The following is an 8,115-nucleotide window of genomic DNA, read 5'->3' on the forward strand; positions in this document are numbered from 1 at the left end:
TTTCCCACCTGAGCCGATGGGGCTCTGCTGGGAGGAGAACGGGGCCTGCCGGCGAGGGAAGGCAGAGGGTGAGGGTTGGGAGATGCTGTGGGTGCTGCTGCTTGTCCCCCCAGAGCTCATCCCTGCCAGGAGACTCAGCATCCTTGGAACGAGGTGGTTTGGGACTAGATGATCTTTAAGGTCCCTTCCAACCCAGACCTTTCTACGATGATCCCTCTGGGTTTCTCCCCAGCCTTGTTCCTTTCCGGTTAGGCTAAGGGATGTCTCCGGGGCTGGATGCAGCACACGTGGGTACCGGTGCCCGGATGCGGCTCTGCCGTGCACGCCCAAGCTCAGCGTTTCAGGCAAGGCCAGAGATGCTACGGAGGGTAGCGGAGATCCCGCTGCCCTCCAGCCCTGCTCTCCCCAGGATGCCACCACTGCTCCAGGACAACCCCAGTGTGATGTGCCACCCGAGCCTCCTCCTTTCACAAAGAAGACGCTGCTGCTTTTTCTCTCTCCCTCACTGAACAGGGTGAAGCTCAGCTCCTCAAGCACAGGGAAAATGGAGCCGCTTTCTCCCTCTCCCTCGAGATGCCCCTACCACCTTCTTCCCCCTCCTCACCAGACACCTCCCTTTTGGGAGAAAAAAAAAAAAAAGATAATAAAGTTCTTATTTCCACCACATTTGCCATTTCCTGGTCTAAGTAAAGAGTGTCATAAGAGTGACAAGCTAAAAGCCACTGATTACTGTGGATTCATGGCATTTATTCTCCTCGTGAAAAGAGCAAACATCAGAAATAATGTGGTCCGGCCTGCCTCGGAGCCTAACCCTGCAATTAATCAGCATTCATGTGCAGAAGGTGCACGAGCATCTGATATGTAGAGAGGGAGTAATTAAAGGCAGATGCAATCTCTGCTTCCCGCAGGCCTGGGGGAGGTAACCACGCTCCCCCCTCATTGGGGTGCAACCCCCCAAAATCAGCGCTGCTCCCCCTTTCCCTCGGAACAGCCGCTCCCGCTTGCCCCGTTCACCTCGGCCGGGTGCCCGGGACCGGCTCCGCTGCCCGGGGCGAGCGGGCCGGCGGCGGCTCTGCATCGCTCGGCTCTCGGCAGAGCGAGCAGGAGGGCTGGGGATGCGCTATTTAGGCGAGCTTCCGATGCCTTGAACCCTGACACGGCTCGGTGACACCGCGAGGTCCCCGGAGAGGGGGATTGCTGCGGGTTGGAGCTTGCCCGGGACTATCACTGGCCTCCTCCCGCCGGGGTCTGCCCCGCTGCTCCCGCTGATCCTGTCGAGACCTTTAATCCGTGGGGGATCAGCAAATTAATCCACTAAAGCATGAAGGGCCTGAGCTGTGTTTAATCGCTCCCTTTTGTGTCAGGGGACGGCTAAATGACCATACAAGAGAAAAACCCACAGAGGGGTCAGAGGGGAGGCGGTGGGCGATTAACCCCCGTCACCTCCCTCCAGGCTGCGGCGCGGGGTGAGACGGGGCCGAGCCCGCAGCCGCCGGTCCCGGCACCAGTTGAGCCGGTGTCCCCTTGTGCCCCGACAGCCCGCGTCACCCATCGGGGGTGGCACTGCGGCCCACAGCCCCCCCAGCACGATGGGAGCTGCCCCAGCCGCGGGCAGGATGAGCCTTCCGAGGTCTCAACCTGGCTCCCAGCAGACAAGATGTTATCACGGCAATTACCCCCCAAAACATCCTTTGGGAGCTATTCCGGCCGAGGGGTCAGCGGCGCTGAGAGCGGCCGAGCGCTCCCGGCGGAGGAGGAGCCGTGCCGGGGGAGGCTGAGCACAAGCCGTCTGCCTGCTCCGGCACAGATTGTGCCAACGCGTGGTTGAGCGCGGCGAACGCTCGCAGCCAGCACCCTTCAAAAATATCACTCGGGGAACAAATGACACCACCTCCCCCTCGCCATCCTCGCACACCAACGCCCTCGCCCAGGCAGGGGCGGCCACGCCAGCCTGGGTGCTGTGGCCCCCCGGTTTCTCCCCCTCCCATTTTCTTCAGAAGGAGAATAACCTGCAGTATATATATATGTGAATGTATATATATATATATTTTCCTTTCTGGAAACTAATGGACTCCTTAAATAGCAAAAATTGCACCCTGTAATTAAGATCTTGCTTTTTAAATGATTAATCATTCTAACCCCTTCCAGCGGCATCCCACTTACTGCTGCTCTCATATTGAAATGCAGATCTGAGAGGGAGGGAGCCGAACAGGTCTGTGGAGAGGAGCAATTAAATCTTCCAGCTGTCGCTGGTCCACCCCATCCTCCATTTTTTTCGGGAAGCCCTGGGCGTTGTCCGCCAGGCTGGCTCTGTGCCCTGATTCACATCCCCCTTTATCACCCTCTCATCTTCATCCTCCTTCCCACCTCCACCCCTTCTTTCTCTGTTGTCTCGTGGTTTCTGGGCTCAGTGACACTTTGCCACTGCAAGGTCTGACCTTCCTTTCCTTGGAAGTGCTGTAAGCTCCCCAAAATCTGCCTGTACCCCTCTTCCCAGGTGAAAGGATGTGAGTACGTGGTAACATAAGCCTTGGAGAACCAGCAATTGCAGTTTAGCCCATAACAATCAGATTCCTGTTCAGGTCCTGCTGCTCTGCATCTCTGCCTAAGCCTGTCTTTGCAGCCCTACAAGGTTACACCCTCCTGTCCTTCCCTTGGCTTTCCTCTGAACCACATCCTGCTGCAAAAAAAATCAAATCCTGCCAAAGACACCCATGAACATGTGCCACTTTCCTGCAAGGGGTTTCCACAGCCTTGGCACAGCACCTCATTCACACTTCCCCAGGACCAACTACAGATTTCTCAGGATGCTTCACCAGGAAAACTGCTCAGCTGTGTATAAACCATAATAAAAAGAATGTCTTCTGGCCTAAATCTACCCTGTAGATTCTCTTTGGGTTGGAGGGTACCCTTCAAATGTTTTCCAGAAGCTTGCTGCTGGTTTTTCAGCCCATTTCTGAAGCCATGGATGGATGGAAAAAAACTGGGGAAAATGCATTAGGTTTCAGTCCCCAGCAGTGTCAGGATAATGGTTTGGGAGGGGCAGGCTCCTTCCTAATCATCACCCAAAGGGGAAGGACCTGGGGTGTGCATTTCTGTGTCAGTGCTCTGTAATAAATCCCCCTTTCTGTCAACCCCTCCAGCCAGTCCCATGGCAGGTCTGTGAGATAAATGGGACTGCAACCTCCATTCCCATGGGCCAAGGAAGAACCTGGTACTCTGGATCTACTGAAAATGGACAAGAGTTTCTCCAAGAAATCAGAGAAGTGACTCTCTGAAGTTTCTGTGCCTCTCTGTCTGTTTGATTTTTCTGATATGGAGACAGAGAAGAGACGGGAAAGTGTGTGTTCATTTGAGATGGGGGAGAGAGAGTGGCAGAGAGTAAAAGAAGTGGGGTTAAGATGGGGAGAGAATGTTCCCCAAAGAATGGAAACAAGAGGAGAACATGCTTTCCCAAGGGAGTGGAATGGAAAGGGTTCCTATGCTACTGTCACCTCTAAAATACTCTCCTCTCAAATGTTTCCAAAATAGAAAATTCCCAGAAGATCTGGGGGAAGGATGGAGACTGGACCATCCATCCCACAGTCACTGCATGGCACATTGGGCCAGCACAGTGCTGAGCCCAGGGCAGAGCATGGGAAGGATGCTCCATGACCTGGGGGAGTGAGGAGTGAGCTTCCTCCACAGCACACACCAGACAGCAAGCCCTCAGCATCTGCACTGCTTCCACTCTGACTTCCAGCCTTATTCCTCATATTCTGGGCTGCAACATCTGGCTAGGACATGTCTGTACAACAGGAGAGGGTTCTCCCCACCAGGTACTGACCCACCCCAGTGCACAAGACAATCTGCCAATGAGGCCAAGGCGAGTTCCATCCCTCCACCCTTGGCCTCTTGACACGGATGTATCCCAGAGGGAAGAAGGTCCTTGTGTACCTTGTCCCATCTGAAGTGTGTTTTGGTTTCTGTGGTCACCAGCATGTCTTTTAGTGGCATGGACAACACTGACCAGGAGCTTCATTCCCCCCTCACCCAGCTAGAGCTCAGAGGCCTTTTTCCCATGACAAAATCGAAACAACACCAACAGGCCACAGAATAAGCAACAGGGAGACGTGGAGAGCATGACCTGCCCTTCCAAAAGGAATCATTCCTTGCAGCCTCTGAACTGTCCTGGCACCCTCTCTCACATAGTCTGGATGCTCCAAAACACCCAGTGATCCTCCAGGATGTTAAAGCATTAAATGCCTGTTTTTTTGCCGTTTTGGCTTTGGTATGGGAAAAACATAGGCAGCCAGGTTTATATGGCCAGAAGCACCACAAGGGTTAATCAGAGGGAAGCAGAGTCGGATACAGATGAGTCTTGATGAGACCAGATTCCCAGGGCACCATGAGGAAAGTCAGCAAACCCCACCAAGCTCTCTATTTATGGATCCCTACTCCTCTGCATGGCCCCTTTCTTCCTCCTCTTTGCTTCCCTCTTTTTACTCCCTGCCCTGAGTTGCAAGGCACAGGACCCCGTCCCATCCCCAAGCCCCCTCCATGCCATCATTTGCATTTTCACCAGCCTTGATTAATGCCAGAGCCTGTTTATAGAGTTACAATCTCCAAATTAGGTTGCCGAAGGCATCCCGGACCAGCCCTGGAAAAATCTCGGTGGCTGAAAGGAGCCATAACTAAGCCTCAAGCAGACGTCTTTATTCAGCTGTAATTGACGTTTAACAGACGTCTGTAACTTCGTCTGGACTTATAAAAAACCCCGAAAAAAAGTTCTCCCCTCTCTTTATGTTCCCCCCTTTTATCCAGCAGTCAAAAGTGTAAGAGCCCACCACACCGGCCCCACTCGGTCAGTGTGCAGCAGGGGCCGTGACAATAGTGGGGCTGAGACAAAGCCACAGCCCACGCTGCACACACTGGCGCCTTGTATGTCTATTTACCTCCTAGAGTGGTTTATGCTAATTTATTGGCGAGCAGCGACCACTCCTGCATACTGATGTGCCGCCACTTCTCTCTGAGCGGGGGCCCTCGTCTGCAGGGAGGCCTGTGGGGGGACCCCCTTCCCCCACAAAAGGATGCTGCAATGCTCAAGGTGTGCTCCCAAACCATCCAAGCTCCCATGCTGATCCCATGGTGGCTCTTTGTTTTGGTTTCCCTTGGACGCAGGGTGCTGATGCTGTCCCTTTGCACAGGCACTGGAACCAAGCAGGCAAACCCAACCCACAGCCACAGGAGCTAAGGGCAGGGGAAGAAATGCTAGAGATAGCTGTGGAGACAAATGGATTTTCATATAAATATATCTCCGTGGTGTTCTGCTGACATGTGTGAGTATGGAAGGGTGCTCACAAGTCAGGAAGACACTAGAAATCAGGATAAAATTATTTTCTTCTTTCCTGAGTGCTTACATTGTGTACTATTCTTTGCTGCACAATGGTTTATTTCATCACTGGGACATGAATTCTCAGATCAGGTTTTACCTGCTAGTTCTTGAAGGCAATTTTTCCTTTCTTCCTCAGGAAGACGTGGTGCTGCTCAGCCCTGGCCATAGAAAAGCCCTTATGGTCTCCTGCAGATGATCAGACCATCAGGAGGACAGTCAAATCTCTCTGCAGACCACATCCTTCCCAAACAAGGCTTTTATAGAGCATTTCCAGTGTAGAGGCTACCCAGAGTTACAAAGTAAATTGGTTTTAGTGGTTCAGGATTCCCCAGAGAAAAGTGAAGCCATATGGGATGCTCCTGCTCTCATTCACAAAGCACCTTCCAGCACCTGCCAAGCACAATCCAAGGCAAAGCCAAGGCTTGGAAGCAAAGCCAGCAGACAAAATGGAGACAAAAGGAATAAAGTCAGGAGCAATTAATTCTGATGCTGTGGATTTGCTGTGTGTAGCATATGGAGCTCCTAAAAACCTGGTCAGTGCCACGACAGTGAGAAATTCGGGGGCAGTCAAAAATGGGTCTTCATGTCCATGGTGTGAGCATTGGGTCATTGTATTGCAGATGGTGAAGTCAATGAGTCAGAGAGCTTATCCAAGAGGAATAGAGGCCATTTGCAGGTTTAACCAAGCAATGGGCCAAGAAGCTCTAAGATATATGTCAAAAGTCATTCAGCCTCCCCCGGAGAGGATGAAGGGAGTTGTGCTCCAGCCCCCACCCAGCTCTCTCACTGCTCATTCACACAGGTGATTCTTGGCTGCAGAGCAAGGCAGGAGACCTGTCTGTGCAGTGGAGAGCATGACTCATGGCTGGCAGAGACACACACAAAGAGTGAGAAATCTGGCCTGAAGTACCAGAGGACTGCTAAGGTCCCAAAGCTGAGAGCTTGCCCATGCCAGAATGGCCAACAGCCAGGAAAAAGGGTAACAGAATTAGGTAGGACTGTGTGAGAGCCTCAAAAGTCAGCAGACCTTGCCTGTGCTTTGCTGGCTCAAGCCTAGAGAGATTTGAGCATATCCTCCAGAAGCTGCTGGCTGGGAGGGATCTATTTGGGATGGGTGCCCTCTGCCAAGAACGGGAAAGAGCCCCTGCCACCCTTGCTGCCCGTGGCAAACACAAACTGATAGAGCACCTGCTCCCATAACTCCATAACTCCACCTTCCTCCAGAATGCCAAACATAGGACCTCTGTCCTGGAATACAGGAGAAAGTCATCATGCCTCTGATGTGACTCAGGACACCCTCCAGGTCCTGGGAAAGCCATCCCATTGCCCATGGCACTGGAGGCGGCCTTGACATCAGCACTGGTGCTGCCCCTTCAGCCATCGAGGGACCTCCACAAACTGGACAAGAGCTCACTGGGCCAGAGAGGCCAATCTGTCAGCTGCTTTGTGCTGCTAAAGATCCAGAAAGGGGCTGTATCACAGCCATGGATCCAGCATTTTGTTTTTTAAACCGGGAGGCTCAGGGTTTCTTTCCTTTTTGTGCTGCTGAAAGCAGCAGTAACTTTTACATCCCCTCTGGCATCTTTCCCTGGGGCTTTCTGCACCAGCTGGGCACAGGGCATGGCCTGAGGAGAGGGAGCAGCTCGTGATGCTGTGCCAGAGCGGTTTATCTTTTCCCTGGAAAAGGAAACAGCCTCTCTTCATGTCTCTTCCACACTCCTGCACGTCAGTGGAATGAACCCTGGTCACCTCTATCAGGATATTGAGGGCTTGCAGGAGTCTGGGGTCAAGCAAGACTTCCTGGGCTGAGGCAGGAGTGAGTGGGTTTCTCCAGGCTTCCTACAGCCGTGGAGAGGGAGATTTCCTGCACAGGGCTGCTCACAAAGAGCCTGAGCTGCCGTGCATCAGTAACACCGGGATGCCTTTGCTCGGGGCTGCTGAGGGAGGCTCGGCAGCAGCACCAGAGAGTCACTGGAGGGGTACACGAAGGGCTGAGAGCCTCCTTCCTCTCCCCACTGTGCCTGAGCGAGGGCAGGCAGGGCGGGCAGGGCTCTGAGAGGTGCCAGCCCCGGCCCTGGCAGCCCGCAGTCCTGCCTGCACCGCTGCCTTGCAGGAGAGGAGAGATGCGAGCACCATGTCTTAGGCGAGGGCACCTCATGCTGGCAGCTTCAGAAATAGCCTGGAAGCCTTTGTCTCAGTGCTTTCCCTTCTTTCTCCCAGGGTCACACGGCTGGTGCTGACAGGATAAGACGGTGCTCCGGAGCAGAGTGACGCTGTAGGGACTAAAAAAGCATCCCAAAACGGGAGATTATCCTCCCATTTCCTCTGTCACAAGTTCCCCTGTAATACCATGCCCAGAGCCACCCCTGCATGAGGCCAAGCCAGGTTTTTCTCAGACACCAGCCCCAAGCATCCTCCACATCCATGTCCCCACGGTCCCACTGTGCCCAAAACCACCAGGACTTGGGGGCTGTGGGGTGGCTGCCCAGATAGGGACAGCCCCACGTGTGGTAGCAAACCCCAGACATTTAGGGCTCTGTGCCTGACCCCAATGCCCCAATCTCCCCTCCAGCAGCTTCTGCATTTTCCCTTTCCTCCCAGGGCAAGCTGCCTCAGCAGGAGCATCCCTGGGCCTCGCTGGCGAGCTGTTATTTGCCAGGCAGAGGTGGGTGAGAAAAGAAACACCCTCCCTAAAAAAACCAAGATGTCTGGTGTGAATATCCTGATCCTGCTAACCCGAG

This window comes from Agelaius tricolor, unplaced genomic scaffold, assembly GCF_023055355.1.
Source record: "Agelaius tricolor isolate 1412-34295 unplaced genomic scaffold, bAgeTri1.0.p SCAF_16, whole genome shotgun sequence".
Lineage (NCBI taxonomy): Eukaryota > Metazoa > Chordata > Aves > Passeriformes > Icteridae > Agelaius > Agelaius tricolor.